Source organism: Sminthopsis crassicaudata, chromosome 4 (genome assembly GCF_048593235.1).
Source record: "Sminthopsis crassicaudata isolate SCR6 chromosome 4, ASM4859323v1, whole genome shotgun sequence".
Lineage (NCBI taxonomy): Eukaryota > Metazoa > Chordata > Mammalia > Dasyuromorphia > Dasyuridae > Sminthopsis > Sminthopsis crassicaudata.
Window position 1 is genome coordinate 128,921,044 of NC_133620.1, and position 16,049 is coordinate 128,937,092.

General features: G+C 32.0%; 1 protein-coding gene across 1 annotated transcript in view; it reads left to right on the forward strand.

Annotated features, from left to right (window-relative positions):
- PRKN (parkin RBR E3 ubiquitin protein ligase) overlaps positions 1-16,049 on the forward strand; it is a 1,861,641-nt gene that overhangs the window by 269 nt on the left and 1,845,323 nt on the right.

The following is a 16,049-nucleotide window of genomic DNA, read 5'->3' on the forward strand; positions in this document are numbered from 1 at the left end:
AGGTCAGGACTTGAGATTGTTTCCGGCTTCTGGTTCCCCCCAAACCCGCACTGAGGACCAGAGTGTGCCCTTCCTCCCGACACCCCTTAGAGTCCCTTCCTCAGTGGCTTGTGTGAGACAGCTCTTCTCCCCCCAAACAAGAGACCAAGAACGTTACCTTAAAAGTGCCCGCTGGAAAGCGCCCCTCCCCCCTCCAGCCCTGCAAACCTTCAAAAGCTGTTGAGGTTTTCGAAGGTCAAAGGTGATTTTCATGCTCCAATTTCCTCCCCACTATTGAATTTAGCTGCCCTTCCCCCCTTAATGTCTGCCCCTCTTCCCCCCCATTATTTTGTCAGTGAGCAACCTTTGACTATCCCGGGGAGAGCTCCTGAAGTAGGAAGCGAAAGAGATATGTCAGCTGTAATGAGAGGTGGTTCCAAAGGGGTTTTTAAACTTATTAATGGCCATGATTTTTATTTATTTATTTTTTAAGGCTAGATATGAGCAGGTAATTTTGAAGTCTGGGGCAAAATGAGAGATTCGTCTAGATGATCTTGTGATGATAGATGGAAATGGAAAACAGCTTAAAAAACTTTAAAAATCAGAGTTTTTCTTAGTATTGGTAGGGGGAAAAGTGAGCAAGTTGGTTTTTTTTTTTTTTTTTTTTTTGTATATTTATCTCTATATTGTCCCTTTATTTAATGGAAAAAAAAAAAAACATATGTTTAAGACTATCTTTCTAGAACTGCCAACGACTGCACAACCAGTATTTGGATTTTATAGAATTGGTTTTTGACACAATAACTATCAGTGATATAGTATCTTTAATTTTTGCTCGGGAATATTTGGAGCCAATTCCATCCATAAATATTCAGAAAGCTTATGAATGTGTTTGTATGTGGCACTTTTTTATTTTTTAGAGAATGGATCACTTCCTAAATATTTTAATTTTGTTATAAAGTTAATGATACAATGTAAACGAATTCCTCCTGTTGCCTAAGAAAAATTCATGACTGTCATATTCCTTGGAGACTATGTAGAAATAGGATATCTTGAGTTTTGAATTTTTGAAGGCCTTTTCTTACCCCTTTCTAACCTTGTACTGCTTTCAATAAATGACCCGTAGAAATTAATGTTTGAAAAACATTAATCATAGGCCACATTATATGACTCTTTAGAATTTACAAAAGTTTCCCTATCACTACCTTGGGAGCTAGATAGTGTTAACATGAATATCTTGTTTTATAGAGAACCAGAAAGATAAAGTGAAGCTAACAGTGGAACTGGGATTAGAAACCAATTTTCTTAACTCCAAGTCCAGCACATAATTGTCACAAATCAGATAAGTTGATGTTTATAACAACCACTCAGGCAACATGCAAACCTTGAGAAAGACAAAAAACAAAATCCAAATAATAAACATTTATAATAAAATTTGCATAAGTAACAATCAAGAGGGGGGCAAAGAAACACTAGTGCACCGATTAGATAAATTTGTGTTACTTGGTCTAATGTATTTTGGATAATTTCTGAATTTTGTTGTGGATTGTTATATTTTTGTGCTTTTTAATTATTAACCTTTGCACTGTACTCTTCTACATTATATTTCAGTGGACCTGATCATGAGCTCATAAAGGCTTTGAAGCAAGAGAGCATATGATCTGGTAAATTGGAACAAGCCCAAATATTTCTGAATAAGGTCCATTATGGGACTGTTTATCTGTATTCTGAGGTCAGAAAGTTGGCCATAAAGTGATCATATTTAATTAGCTGTAGAGACTAAGACTTAATTATGGCTTATTGAGAAAAAATATTTGATTGGAAGTTAGAGAACCTGAGTTTGAATAATAGCTGTGCTACTTACAATTTGTGTAGGTCATCTGGGATGAAACTTGAGGTTTCGTCCTTTGTTAAATTAGAAGAGTTGGGTTGACCCCCTACAGCTCTTCATCTATGATCCCATGAGCTCAAGATTTAAAATATAACTCACAAATGGGTTATGATAAATATTAATGGAAGGATGATCATGTCAAAAATATTTCAGGCCCTTGAAATATTGAAGGAAATTCAACAAGTTTAAAAATAGCCATATACATGTATATTTAAATAATATATATTAAATTAAATATATATTATAATTATTATTATAGTTAGCTTCAGTCTAAAGGCTTCATTTATCCATAGATCATCATCTAGGAAATGGTTATGGTTTTTAAAAAGATAGTAGTTGGATAAAAACACATCCTATAGTGTTTTGGTGATTTAGGGAAACAAGTGAATACTGTACTTGATGTTTTAATTAGGTGGTGATGTGACCCTCATCAAAGACTGATGCAAATGCTTCAGAATAGATCTTTAGAAGTGTTGTTGTTGGTGGTGTTTTTTGTAGCATAACAATGGAAAATAAATGATTGTATGTTGGAAAGGAAGATTGTTGTCATGGAAAGTGCTAGAATTAGGAGTTATAAGATCTAAATTGAAACCCTGTGTTTCACAGTTATTAGTTATATAATCCTGAGCAAATTATTTAACTTTTCTGGGTTAAAGATCGTTGTTTGTAAAATGTGCATATTACTTATAATATCTGTCTCAGAGTTGTTTTGGGAAAAAACACTTTGCAACTTTACTGTGAGTTATTTCAAACTATATATCTCACATGATAGAATGTGGACCCCAGATTTAAAAGATATATAAATTTTAGTCATAAAGTACCTGTGTATTTTCCTCTTATTGTAAGAAAAATCATACTGTGGTTTTACTATTATCTAGGATATGTTTTATTTTTTAAAATTCTTTTAGGAACATTAAAGTTTGTAAATCATATTTTAATTGTAATGCTTATTCTCATAAAAAAATAGATTCTACTTTTGAGTCTGATATATTTTTCTAAAGTAGGAGTTTAGAGTACAATGTTTACTCAATAATTAAATCTAAAATGAGTATGTAAATTTGGAGTGACATAGTTAGTTGAAAGTTAACTAAATCCATCCTGTTTTCTACCTATTGAAAATTTTGGATTTTGATGGTTAATGTAGGAAAGTAAGTGTGTGTGTGTGTGTGTGTGTGTGCATTTGTGTAGTAAATCTGATAGAGAGATTTGTGCATTTGTGATGAAATGTTTAGAGCCAGAAAAAGCATTTTTGAACTTCACCTGATGCAAATCTAGGAGGTCAAGAAGATTGCTTGCAAATAGTGTAGATACTTGAAATTTTGCCAGTGGCAATTATATATTCATGAGATTTGGGTCCTTTAATGTTCCTGCCACTGTGTACCCTCTTTAAATTTTTTCCCACTAACACCTTTGAAAAAAATACTAATATATTGTCATTAATAATGCTAAAATATACTGTGTATATGTTAAATAGTACTCTACTTACACCACATTATTGTGTGGAGACTTTAAAGTATCATTTAGTTTATGCACTGCTTTTATAAAAGATGATATTTAAACTATCTTAAATGGAAAAGAATCTCATTTCAGAAAAAAAAAGGGGGGGGTTTAAAGTAGAGTGATTTAAGAGCAAAGATAATCCAGAACAACATCTCATTTTCACATGTAATATAAATTATCAATGCTTCTGTTTAAGCATTTTTTCCTCTTTGGCTTCAACAGAGACAAAACTGCTGACCATTTTCTCTGTAATAATTCTATATACATTGCTTTTCTTAAAACAGCACATTTATACTTAAAAGATGAATTTTACCCTTTTATTAAACAAGTTCTGTCATTTTAGTCTTATCCCTCAAAAACCTTATTTTCTAATCATTTCTTATGTATCTTGAGTTTTTTAAAACTATCCTATGTTTAGAAAATATGAAGACTTAAATAATTGTTAAAAAAATCTTAAGAATCTTAAAAAGAATGCTATATTTTGAGGTGTCATGAAGCAAGAAAGCATAGAGAAGGATTAAGTTAAAATAGGCAGGATTTCAGTTGGCATTTTAGAAAGAGAAATGCCTTGGGAATCCAGATAAATCTAGGCAAAATTAAGTTTTCCATTGTTCTGTAAAGCAAAGTTTCTTAAACTGTGAGTCACAATTCCATATGGGATTGCTTAACTGCATGTGGGGGGGGTCACAACATTTTGACTTTTTATCAGTAAATATTTGATTTGTATATCTATTTTATATACCTGGGGTCATGTAAAAATTTCTTGGATGAAAAAGGATTGTTAGTGGAAAAAGTTTAAGAAGGCCTGCTTTAGAATAATATCTAATTTCTGACCCTATCGGTGACAGCTTTGTAATATAATAGACAAGAAAGATTCTTTAAGCTTTATATCTTGGATTGATATTGGAGCAAAATGGAACAAAGGAGACATCAATATCTCTTCTGATCTCAAGTTTAAGCTCCAATACAAGCTTTTGATATACCCATTACATTAGTGGAATGTTGTTATTGCTCTGAACTGCCTTCACAGAATCCAGGATTGCTTTTCTAACACTGTTTTCTGGTCTAGTCTCTAGCTTGTTTTAAATGCAGTCATAGTTCTCCCTTGGATTGTGATTGATGTTTTAAATGCTCTGCCCCATCCATGTTACAAAACCAAATTTTTTACTGAAGTCGGTAAGAAATTGTGCTTTTGTGAGAAGTATGAGATCAGGTTTGAAGAGATACTTTAAAAAAAAGCACAGAAAAACTTGAAGAAAAAAATGACTCAGAAAAATGAAATTGTTTAGATAATAAATCTTTCCTACCTGCAGTAGAAAGTATTTTCTTACACATTTCTATCAGCAAGGCTTTCAGTGTAGCTTTTTTTTTTTAATCTAACTTGAGTCATGAAGACTCTGTTATATATATTAATCTATACTTTGCTTAAACATTTAATGATTTATGTATGTTTATATTGATAGTTAAAGCTAATTCCAGAAATTTACATAACATATTTGTAAGGAGGGAAAAATATGTTTCCCCAATTATTTTCAAGTTGATTTTTTACCCCATCTTGAAGTTCCTGAAAATTAGTATCTAGTAATTTAGTGACAAAAAAAATTCCTAGGCAAAACTTGTCATATCTGTCATTACCTGTATTTTAGTGTTTAGAAAGTGGTATTGAAAATGGTGTGTAATTGTGCCATAAGATAAGTTAGGATGAGCTTTTACGTGGAAGGTCTTATCTTAATGTAGCCTAGTTTTGTACTCATATTCAGATCTATTGATGACAATAAATGGCTTGGTAGTTAAAATGGTAATCTTATGATCTTAGCAATTTTGGACTTTTTTCTAAAGGCTTTTTGAAATCCTTTAATTTAACACTTTTATGAAACCTGATAGCTATCCTACTTTTGAGGAGGTTAGAATTTATAACCTGAGTTTAAATATAGCCTCAATTACTTCTTAGCTATGTGACTTTAGCCTCAGTTTTCCTATCTCTAAAATAGGAAAAATAATAGTACCTACCTGCTAGGACTGTTGTGAGGATCAAATAAGATAATATAAATAAAATGTTTTATAAAACTTAATACATGATTTTTATTATGTAATCACCATGTAAATGCTAGCTATGATTATTATAATTTTTATTATAAGTGACTGAAAACCTTAGTATAGTCTGTGGATTGAAATTGAGACTTAACTGATTTGTCACTTGGTTTATGCTACAGTTTGTCATGGCAGAAACTTTCACCTTATAAGATAGAGTGTTTTAAAGGGTCAAAAACTGAGTAATTAGACTACTTTAATATCAAATATTTTTTATTACTACTTTATAATACTATGTTAAATCACAATATTTTTATTACATAGGTATATTGCCTTTGTGTGTTAGCCCATATGTTTGATAAGCATAGATACAGTACATTGTGCTAAGTATTGAATGGAAGGAGATACAAAAATATGTAAGATATAGGATTCTCAATGAGCTTATTTACTCACAGGTATTATGGTGGTAGACTTGATATTCCAGGTAACTAATGTTGAATGGTGAGGGAAAAATCAGAGAACAACAAAAATCTTTAACGAGTGACTGAAAATATCAGTCCTACTGACAGAACTAGGCAAATCAGGAGAATGACTCAATTTTTATGAGAAAAAATGAATAAATATAATTATCCCTTCCACATTGGGACTTCCCCCATTGCCGTCTTCACATATCATAGGTTGGTATAAGAAAGTGGAATTTTTTGGGAGATTTGAAGAAACTGCAGAATATACCCAAAGGCCAGCAGATGATAAAAAAAAAAGTTTACTCAGAAATGCATAAAATATATGTATAGTATTGTATATCAATCCAAATTTTATAATAAAATACTAAAAAGCTACAATAAAAGAAAAAGAAAAACAATTTAGACTGGTACAAAGGGAGGAGCAAAAGATTTTATGCATATTTTTCAGATTGTGGGAATACTGTACTCTACCCCCTGGTCCCCTAAAACCCCACAAGGTAGAAGAAATAATTGTACATACATTTCTCAACTGTTATACAGTATACTGACTATAAGTCAATTACTAGATATGTGTTTATATAGAGAATTTGAGGGATTGTGAGGGATTGTGTATATTTATATACATATATGTGTATATTTCTACATTCTCTACACACACACATGAGTGAGGAAGGAAAAGAGAAGAGAAGAGAAGAGAAGAGAAGAGAAGAGAAGAGAAGAGAAGAGAAGAGAGAGAGAGAGAGAGAGAGAGAGAGAGAGAGAGAGAGAGAGAGAGAGAGAGAGTGTCCAAAAACTCATGACTGAAAAAACATTGACTTAGCAAGCAGGTCCTTATCTCCTTGCATTGGAGCTCATTTTTCGATTTCCTCTCCCTTGCTTTGTCAGTTGCATGACTAGTCTTCCCTGTATGAATCTTTGCTATTTCCCAGGAGAATGAGGATATCCTTTTACTCTAAATAACCTGATTCTTAACTGCATTCAGTCTTAGAGGAAACAGACCTACATTTGTGTACCTTTTTCCCCATATTCTTTGGTTCTTTATATACTTTATATGTGGGAAATGTGTGTGTGTAGGAATCATATAAAGTTTACTGTGCTAAGAGGTACAAGTAAGAGAGAAGCCCTGCCCTTAAGGAACTTAATAAGAGGAAAAGACAACACACAAAAGGAAGCTCAAAAATGGGAAGGTAGGATGTAAGATACCCAGAACATGCACAACATAAGAGTTGGAATTAGTTCAGCAGGTAAGAAATGATTAGATTAGGTTTACAAGAGCTATTTCTTCCATATCAAAGAGACACTTAGAACACAATCTACTTTACAGTTCTTCATAAACCTTGATCAGTGTGTTTATCCTTGAGAAATAATAAGTTGCCTTTGTTAGCTTTGAGCAAAGGATTTATTAAAATGGTATAACAAAAATAGTTAAAGAAAAAATGTCTTTCCTTTCCCCATAGTAGAGCACAATCTGTTCTTGTCTTGTACACTTAAGTTTCATGGGAATCAATCTTGGATCACAGTAGTAATGAGGTACACATTTGAGAAAATATATATGGCCAAAGGACTGACCCTAAACAAATTTTCTTTGAGTGTCCTTTTTTCTTCTTTTACAGTGTTCTCACCAAACTTTCCTCTGGTATAATTTCTGCTGTTTTTAGAGTTCATGGCCAGTCTACTTTCTTCAAAGGTCCCACTCTCAGAAGCCAACATTGTCCCATGTAACTGTCTTTTCTTATATCTGTCATTGGTGTCATTGACCACAGTAGGAGACAATTGTTACTGCTTCTGGTTTGGTTATACTGAATTTATCCTATTGCTTGGATACTTCCCCCTTAGTATACTCATTCACCTAAAAATAAGAAATAAAAAATACAAAAGAAACCAACGTGCCATTTGCTCAAGGATATGAATGATATGAAACCAACAGAGAAATGTGGCCAAGTGCTCCCTCCTCTTTACTCCCAAGCAATTTTTAAAGTTATCCCATTCAACATCGAAAGGAAAAAGAGTGTGACAGGCAGGTGTTTTTTTTTTTTTTTTTTTTTTTTTGTTGTTGTTGTTTTGTATACACATTCAGCACACACTTGGCACTCGCACATACAGAAACCATGAATAGTGAATTACATCTTTTTCATATAGGTTCTTTTCATTCAATTTCTCCTATACTCTGTATGCACATTTGGAAAAATATAGTATGAGTCTTTGCAGAAATATCTTATGCTAACTTTTTTTACTCTACCTTCTTAATATGTAGTTTTTTCTCATTGCTATTTAAGATTAGCTGGCTAAAATGATTCTTAGCTGATAATCTTGGGAGGAATCATACTAACGGAGGGCTCAAGCCAATGGCATAGAACTATCCTGTTTCTTAAGGAACAGGTACCCTTAGAACCCTGAGAGTGAGCTACAATCTTGCTATAAAGGCTGATGCTTCTTTGTGAGAATCTTAGGATTCTTAGAGCATAAGCATTATTGCAAAAGAAAAATGAATTTTGCATAATAGTAATAATTCATATATATAGTACTTTAGTTTCTTTTTATCCTCACAGCAACTCTGGAATGGAAGTCCTATTCTCATTCCTCTTCTACTGATGAGGAAACTAAAGCAAACTGTGTTAAGTGACTTGTTCAGAATCATCCAGTATCTGAGGCAAAATTTGAACTTAGGTATTCCTGACTTCAAGTGCAATGTTCTGTATACATCAGCATCTCGCTATCTTATAAAATGTTTTATGATCTAACCATTGCATTTATATTCTAATTGTTATTTTAACTATTTGTGTAAATTTATCTTGTATCATTTATTACATATTTTATTCATTTCAATATTGGCATCACAAAATACAAGAAATATAAAAAGTATGTTGTAACATGTTAAGAATGGAAACATTTGTCAGAAAAAAACTTAAATTTCAAGGTTGTTGTTCTAGGTGGCAAAAGAATGAGTTAATTCCAATTTTTTAATCTGCAAAATTAACATAACAGTACATAACTCTCAGAGTTGAAGATAAATGAGTGACTATATGTATAGTTCTTTGTATTTCAAGAGATATATAAATGCTAGTTGCTGTTGTTGTTGCTGTAATTGTTATTTATCATGGTTTTGATAGTAAACTTGAATTCAGATGATCATGCAAAGCAACCAGACAAAAATTGTTTTATGTTCATTAAAAATAATTTGGGAATTCAATATTGAACACTAGAAATACAACTTTTTGGAATAGTTTAATATTGCCCATGTCCGGGGCAGCTAGGTGGCGCAGTGGATAGAGCACCAGCCCTGAATTCAGGAGGACCTGAGTTCAAATCTGGTCTCAGACATTTAACACTTTTAATACTTCTTAGGTGTGTGACCCTGGGCAAGTCACTTAAACCCAGCCTCAGGGGAAAAAAAATATTGCCCATGTCCTTTGTAAAAGTAAAATTAATCAGTTTTATGGAAAATTATGCCACTTTTGAGTAAGTTCAAATAAGAGTATAACTATTGTCAAGAGAAAACATTTTAAAAGAAAAAGACTATTATATAGCTTTACTTGTATCTATTGAGGATTTCAGAGTTGAAATTCTTGAAGGGAGTTTAATTGAGATGTCTGACAAACATGCCAATATAATAGACACAGCATCATCCCTTGCAGCATGTTAGTACAATTAGGATAAATGCCAACAAAATGGGGAGTATAGAACCAGACAGACATATAAAGTAGGCTAATGCAAAATTGACTGGTGAGAAAAGACCAACTCAATTCTTCCTGTGAAAAAAATGATGAAAGTAACTACAACAAAATTTATTAATTCAGATTTGCTGTCCTGAAATTAATGATAATTTTATACTTGTATAATGAAACTTAGCTTTTCATTACCTGCTATAGGATTTGGGGAAGGAATTGCAGAAATAGCCCATTGATATGTAACTATCTACTCTCAGGGTATGATTGTGGATTTTCAAAACCATTATTAATATTACATCTTTCTCTTAATTTGTATGTCTTTTGATTAAATGGGAACTAATTAGGACTAGTTCTGCCTTTCCCTTTTTTTTTTTTTGTGTGTGTGTGTGTGTGTGTGTGTGGTTTTTGAAAGCTTTGCCTTGAACACTTCAATGGATTCATTATTTTTCTACTTAACATATTTTTCTACTTGTAAATCTTCAAGATTGGTGTTTCTTTTTGTTAAAACATATATTTTTTTCTGCTGAGGCAATTAGGGTTTAATGCCTTGCCCAGGATTACACAGTCAGCAAGTGTTACATGTCTCAAGTCATGTTTGAATTCAGGTCCTCCTGACTAAAGAGCTGATGATCTATCCACTACACAAACTAGCTGCTCTGCTAAAATACATTTAATGCTATAATTTGTTTTTATATTTTTTTTATAATTTTATAATTTGTTTTTATATTACATTTCCCACTGTATCAAAATTCCTTCTCCCAGGCAAGGAACAATTGCTTAATGTACAAAGAGGCATGGGAAAGAGAAAAAAGCAAAAAAAACAAAAAAACAAAAAACAAACAACAACAAAAAAAAACAGAAAAAAATAAGTGAACATAGCATGTATCATTTTACATTATCTCTCCTTAGCCATCTTCTGGATGCAGATGGCATTTTCAGTCCAAAGTCTATTGGGATTGCTTTGGCTTACTTTGAACTACTGTTAAGAGCCAAGTCTTTCATATTTGATCATTGCATGTTCTTGCTGTTGCTCTGCTTGTTTTACTCAGCAACAATTTATGTAAATCTTTCTAGGCCTTTCTAAAATCAGCTTGTTCATCATTTTTTATAAAACAATAATATCCCATTTCCTTTATATACCACAACTTAATTAGCCATTCCCCAAATGATGACCATCTACTCATTTTCTAATTCTTTGATACCACAAAAAAAGCTGCAACAAACATTTTTGCACATGTGGGTCCTTTCTCCTCCTTTATGATTTCCTTGGGATATAGATCCAGTAATGTACTGCTGAGTCAAAAGGTGTGCAGCATAGTTTTATAGCCCTTGGGGCATACTTGCAAATTGCTCTCCAGAATAGTTGGATCATTTCACAACTCTAACAACCCTTACTGTCCCAGTTTTCCTACATCCCCTCCAACATTTATCATCTTTTCCTGTCATCTTAGTTAATCTGAGAGGTGTAGGCTGGTACCATGTTTGTTTTTTTTTTTTTTTGGTTTTTTTTTTTTTTTTTTTTTTTTCATCATTGACAGTTTGTTGCCTGTGTGGTAAAAACTTTTGTTTTGATTTGCATTTCTCTTATTATTTGTGATTTGTGACATTCTTTCATATGTTATTAATGGTTTGCAGTTGTTTTGAGAACTACACCTATCTTTTGATATATGGATTTTGATCCTATATTTGTTACTTGTTTTTTTCTTGGATAATAAGGCCATATCAAAGATACTTGACACTAAGATTGGTTACTCAAGTCAAGTTTTTCCCTTTCCTATCCTAGTTGTTTACTTAAATATCCTTGACTCTTAATTCTAAAATGAGATTTTATTAGATAACTTCTGAGATCCCTTCCTAGAACTGTGATTCTGTATTCTAGTTTATCTTTTAAAAATTGCCTCTATACTTTGTATGTTTAAGAATTCACTTCATAACCATAGTCGTGAAAAGTATACACACATTTATATATGTGTATGTGTATATGTATACATGTGTGTTATATACATATTTGTATATCTATGCATCAATTATCTGTGTATGTATGATCTACTGATCTTAAAATTTTTGTGATTAATATTAAATTCACCTATTTGAACTTTTTTCTGGTATGAGGTATGAGTTGTTTGTTTAAACTTAATTTCTAATAGTTTTCTTTCTAGTTTTCCCCAGTGATTCTTGCCTATTATGGAGTCATTTCTGGTATAATTTAAGTCATCAAATTTGGCAAATATAGAATTAATAGGGGGGAAACAATTGTTTATAATAGACTTGTGGGAGAATTTTGTCACATTTTAAAAGAATTAATACTTGCACATTATTCTCAAAGATTGAGAAAGAAACCATTTTTTGAATTCAGTATTTTTCATATTGAAAAATCTTTATCCTGACTACAGAATTTATTTGACCCTGGAATATTAAATTTAATTGCTATATAATATAGAATGTAAAGCATAGTTTGGGTTTTTGTTTTGAATAGTACTTTATTCTGTGCAGCCCAAAATTTTTACATTGTTCCTTTCTACATGGTATTCAGGTTTTTGGTCTGTTTTGTTATTTGTCATGTTATTTTGGGATGATTCTTAAACTCTACTTATATATTTTGTCTTTGAGGTCAATGACTGAATTTCTTATTTCTGCATCAAGAGCCAAACATTCTGATATGTTTGGTGATATCTTAGTGCAATTTGAAGCTTTAATAGCTTAAATTTTAACACTTTGGGAGGCATACTCTATTTCTAATTTCTTTGGATTTTTTATGAGGTTTTTTTTTGGGGGGGGGAACTTTTGGGAAGAGAAAGAATAGACCTGTCATGTCTTTTGTAAAAAAAAAAAAAAAAAAAAAGTTTTATAATGATAATAGAGAAGAAAAATTATCTTGATTTAGATTAAGATTTTGAATGAAACATCTGATAATGGCAACTCGGGAAAATAATGAGAAATTATGACAACTTTCTGATTTATTTATTTATTTATTTATTTTTTTTTTTAGAAATCAGCTTAGTTCTTCTATGATCTTTACTTACAGAGCCTTTTTTTCTTAACAAAATTGTGAGAATTATGGAATTGGTAGGGAAGTTAAATATCATGTAGATTGTCCCCTTTATTTTACAGATGAGGAAACTGAGGCCCAGCCTATGTGGTATCTATACAAGTAGTTTTAAGAATCTGGATCATGATCATTTAAATTATAAATTGTATAGCTGGGTTTTAAGCCCAAGTCTTTTGATGCCAAACCCACTGTCATTGTTCTCTTTTTCATCAAGCTGTTTGGCAAAGTACCATCCAATGAAATTCACCTTATCCTTAAGATGCTTCCATTAAAAACTATATTTTTTATCAAAAATGCAATTTTTTTGCTTTCAAAGACCTTTTTGAAAAAAAAGTGCTAGCATGCAACTGAAAATTATAAATGAAAAATGTATTCTTAGATTATGATTTATTAACTTTAGGACACACTTTTTTCTGTTACCTTTGACTAAATGATTGTAATTGGCATAAGCTAATTGGAAATACTTTCTTTAGAAATAGAAACAAGGAAAGTGGACTTATCTCTTTTGTTTCTTTCTTTACTGCTTTGCCTAATAATTGCCCTTAGGGAAAAACTTTCAAGTTATTTGAAATCTGAGTTACTATAGAATATAATAAATATCAGATACATTTTAAGGATAGTTGTATAATATAGATCTCATGGAAATAATGAATTAGCTGACCCTTTTTCTTCCATCTTCTGTTTTTATTTTTAAGACCAATATATTTTCTGCATTGAGCATCTGAATTTTTTGGCTTTACTAATTGGAATCTCAGTGGAATACTTTCAGTAGAAACATATGCTCAAAGCTTCAAAGTAATTATGATATCACTAAAAGCTTCATAATTACATTACTGAAACTAAATGTTAAAAAATTTGATTTTCCTTGATCCAATCATTTCAATTTAATTCTAGACTACTGTGTGATTGATTGAAGAAACATGACAGGACAAAGTCAAAGAGTGTTTACAGTACATAAAACCTCGTACAGAAAACATCAAGATAATCTAATTATGAGCAGAAATTCATTTTAATCATTTTTTCTCCCCAGAGAAAGAGGTTTGGTTTTAAAATTTCTTGCTTTGTTTCTATGTTAACTATCCATCCCTACTATATATGAAGCATCATGGTGAATATTTTTGATTTGTTTGTCTATCTCAGAGAAAAAAATTGCTTGGAGTTAACAGAAGACCCTCTATAATTCTTTTTAAAAAGCCTGCAGTTGAATTTTACTCATGGGAATCTGAAAAGTAGTCCTTTTTCTTTCTTTCTTTTGAAAAATGAATAAAAGCCATTTGCTTTTTTTTTTTTTTTGAAGTGGTTTGGTACAGTTTTTAATCTTCTTTTTAAAGTAGGCAAACACTTATGAGTGTATTTGTGTAATATATTTATTCTGGCTTCACTTAATTAAATAACATCATAACCACTGACTTGTCAGAACATGTCATCTGAACAACTTATCTGTGAAGAAATAAAGTATTGTGAATAAATGCTTGTGCTTTATTTTTTACATTACATCAAGATTATAAATGTCCTAATGTGGAAACAGCACAATCTTCTTATATCTTAAATTTCCTACTCATCCTCCAAAATACTTTGTTATCCAGTGACACTGGTCTTTTCATTCTTCCTCTAACAAGACATCTCTTCTTCTGTCAGCATTTTTGCTGGTTGTCATCTATTTCTGGAATGTTCTTTCCTCACAGTTCTGCCTCTTGGCTTAGCTGGCTTTCTTCAAGTTCCAGCAAACATTTTGATTTCCACAGATCTTTTGCTAGCTCCCTTAATTCTAGGGTCTTCCCTCCACTGATTATTTCTGATGAAACCTGCATATAGTTTGTTGCACATTGTTGTCTCCAGCATTGGAATGTGAGAATAGTGATTATTTTTTGTTTTTCTTTGTATCTCCAGCACTTAGCTTAGTATCTGATGCTTGGAAGGCTCTTAATGAATGTTTATTGCCTTACACAAATAGCATAGCCTTTCCTAGTTTTTAAAAATGATTTTAATAGTTTTTATTTACCAGATATATGCATAGGTAATTTTACAACATTGACAATTGCAAAACCTTTTGTTCTAATTTTCCCCTCTTCCCCCCCCCCCAGATGGCAGGTTGACCAATACATGTTAAAAATGTTAAAGTGTAAATTAAATACAATATATGTATATATGTATAAACAGTTGTTTTGTTGTACAAAAAGAATCGGACTTTGAAATTGTGGGCAAGTAACCTGTGAAGGAAATCAAAAATAAAGGCGGACAAAAATAGAGGGATTGGGAATTCTATGTAGTTTCATAGTTAGCTCCCAGAGTTCTTTTGCTGGGTGTAGCTGGTTCGTTCATTACTGCTCTATTGGAACTGATTTGGTTCATCTCATTGTTGAAGAGGGCCACGTCCATCAGAATTGTCATCATACAGTATTGTTGTTGAATTTATAACTATCTCCTGGTTCTGCTCATTTCACTCAGTATCAGTTCATGTAAGTCTCTCCAGGCCTTTCTGAAATCATCCTGTTGGTTATTTCTTACAGAACAATAATATTCCATAATATTCATATACCACATTTTATTCAGCCATTCTCCAATTGATGGGCATCCACTTAGTTTCCAGTTTCTGGCCACTAAAAGGGCTGCCAAAAACATTTTTGCACATACAGGTCCCTTTCCCTTCTTTAAGATCTCTTTGGGATATAAGCCCAGTAGTAACACTGCTGAGTCAAAGGGTATGCACAGTTTGATAACTTTTTGAGCATAGTTCCAAATTGCTCTCCAGAATGGCTGGATGTATTCACAATTCCACCAACAATGTATCAGTGTCCCTGTTTTCCCACATCCCCTCCAATTGAAATTTGGATTCTTAAAAGAAGTTGCTTTCAAAAAAATCTAGGGGATTAAAAAATTCATAATTGTAGAAGCTGGATTTGTGGGTCTTTCCTCTTCACTGGATTAAGCAACAAAAACATGCTTTCCAGAGCACTATTTCCTAATTTAGCAGAATAGCAGCAGGAATCAATGTTAGAAGTTAAAAGCACACTGATGGATATAAGGTAGAACTAAAGAAAAGCATTAGGCAAACAAAGTTAATGCCTGATCTGCTTTGCATTAAGGAGGCAATATGTAATATTTTAAAAACATGGTAACTAAAAAACATGGTAAGAGAGACCTTAAAATGCATATCAATTATTTAATAAATAACATAAACAGAGAATTACTAAATCACATATATTAGTAAATATATTCCAAACTATTTTACACATCCTGAGCCATAAAAATTAGTTTGTCCTTAAAATCTCAAGAATATATCAATAACACAAGGAAAAAAGCAAACAAGTTTTATCATAGAACTTTCATGGACTACTTTTATTAAGATTTTGTTAATAGCCATAAATCAGCTTTTTAAACACAATCTTTCCTTTCATTCTACAGGCCAAAGAAAATGGCAGAGGTAACTATCACAGCAACCAGTAATCATCACATTACTTGAATAT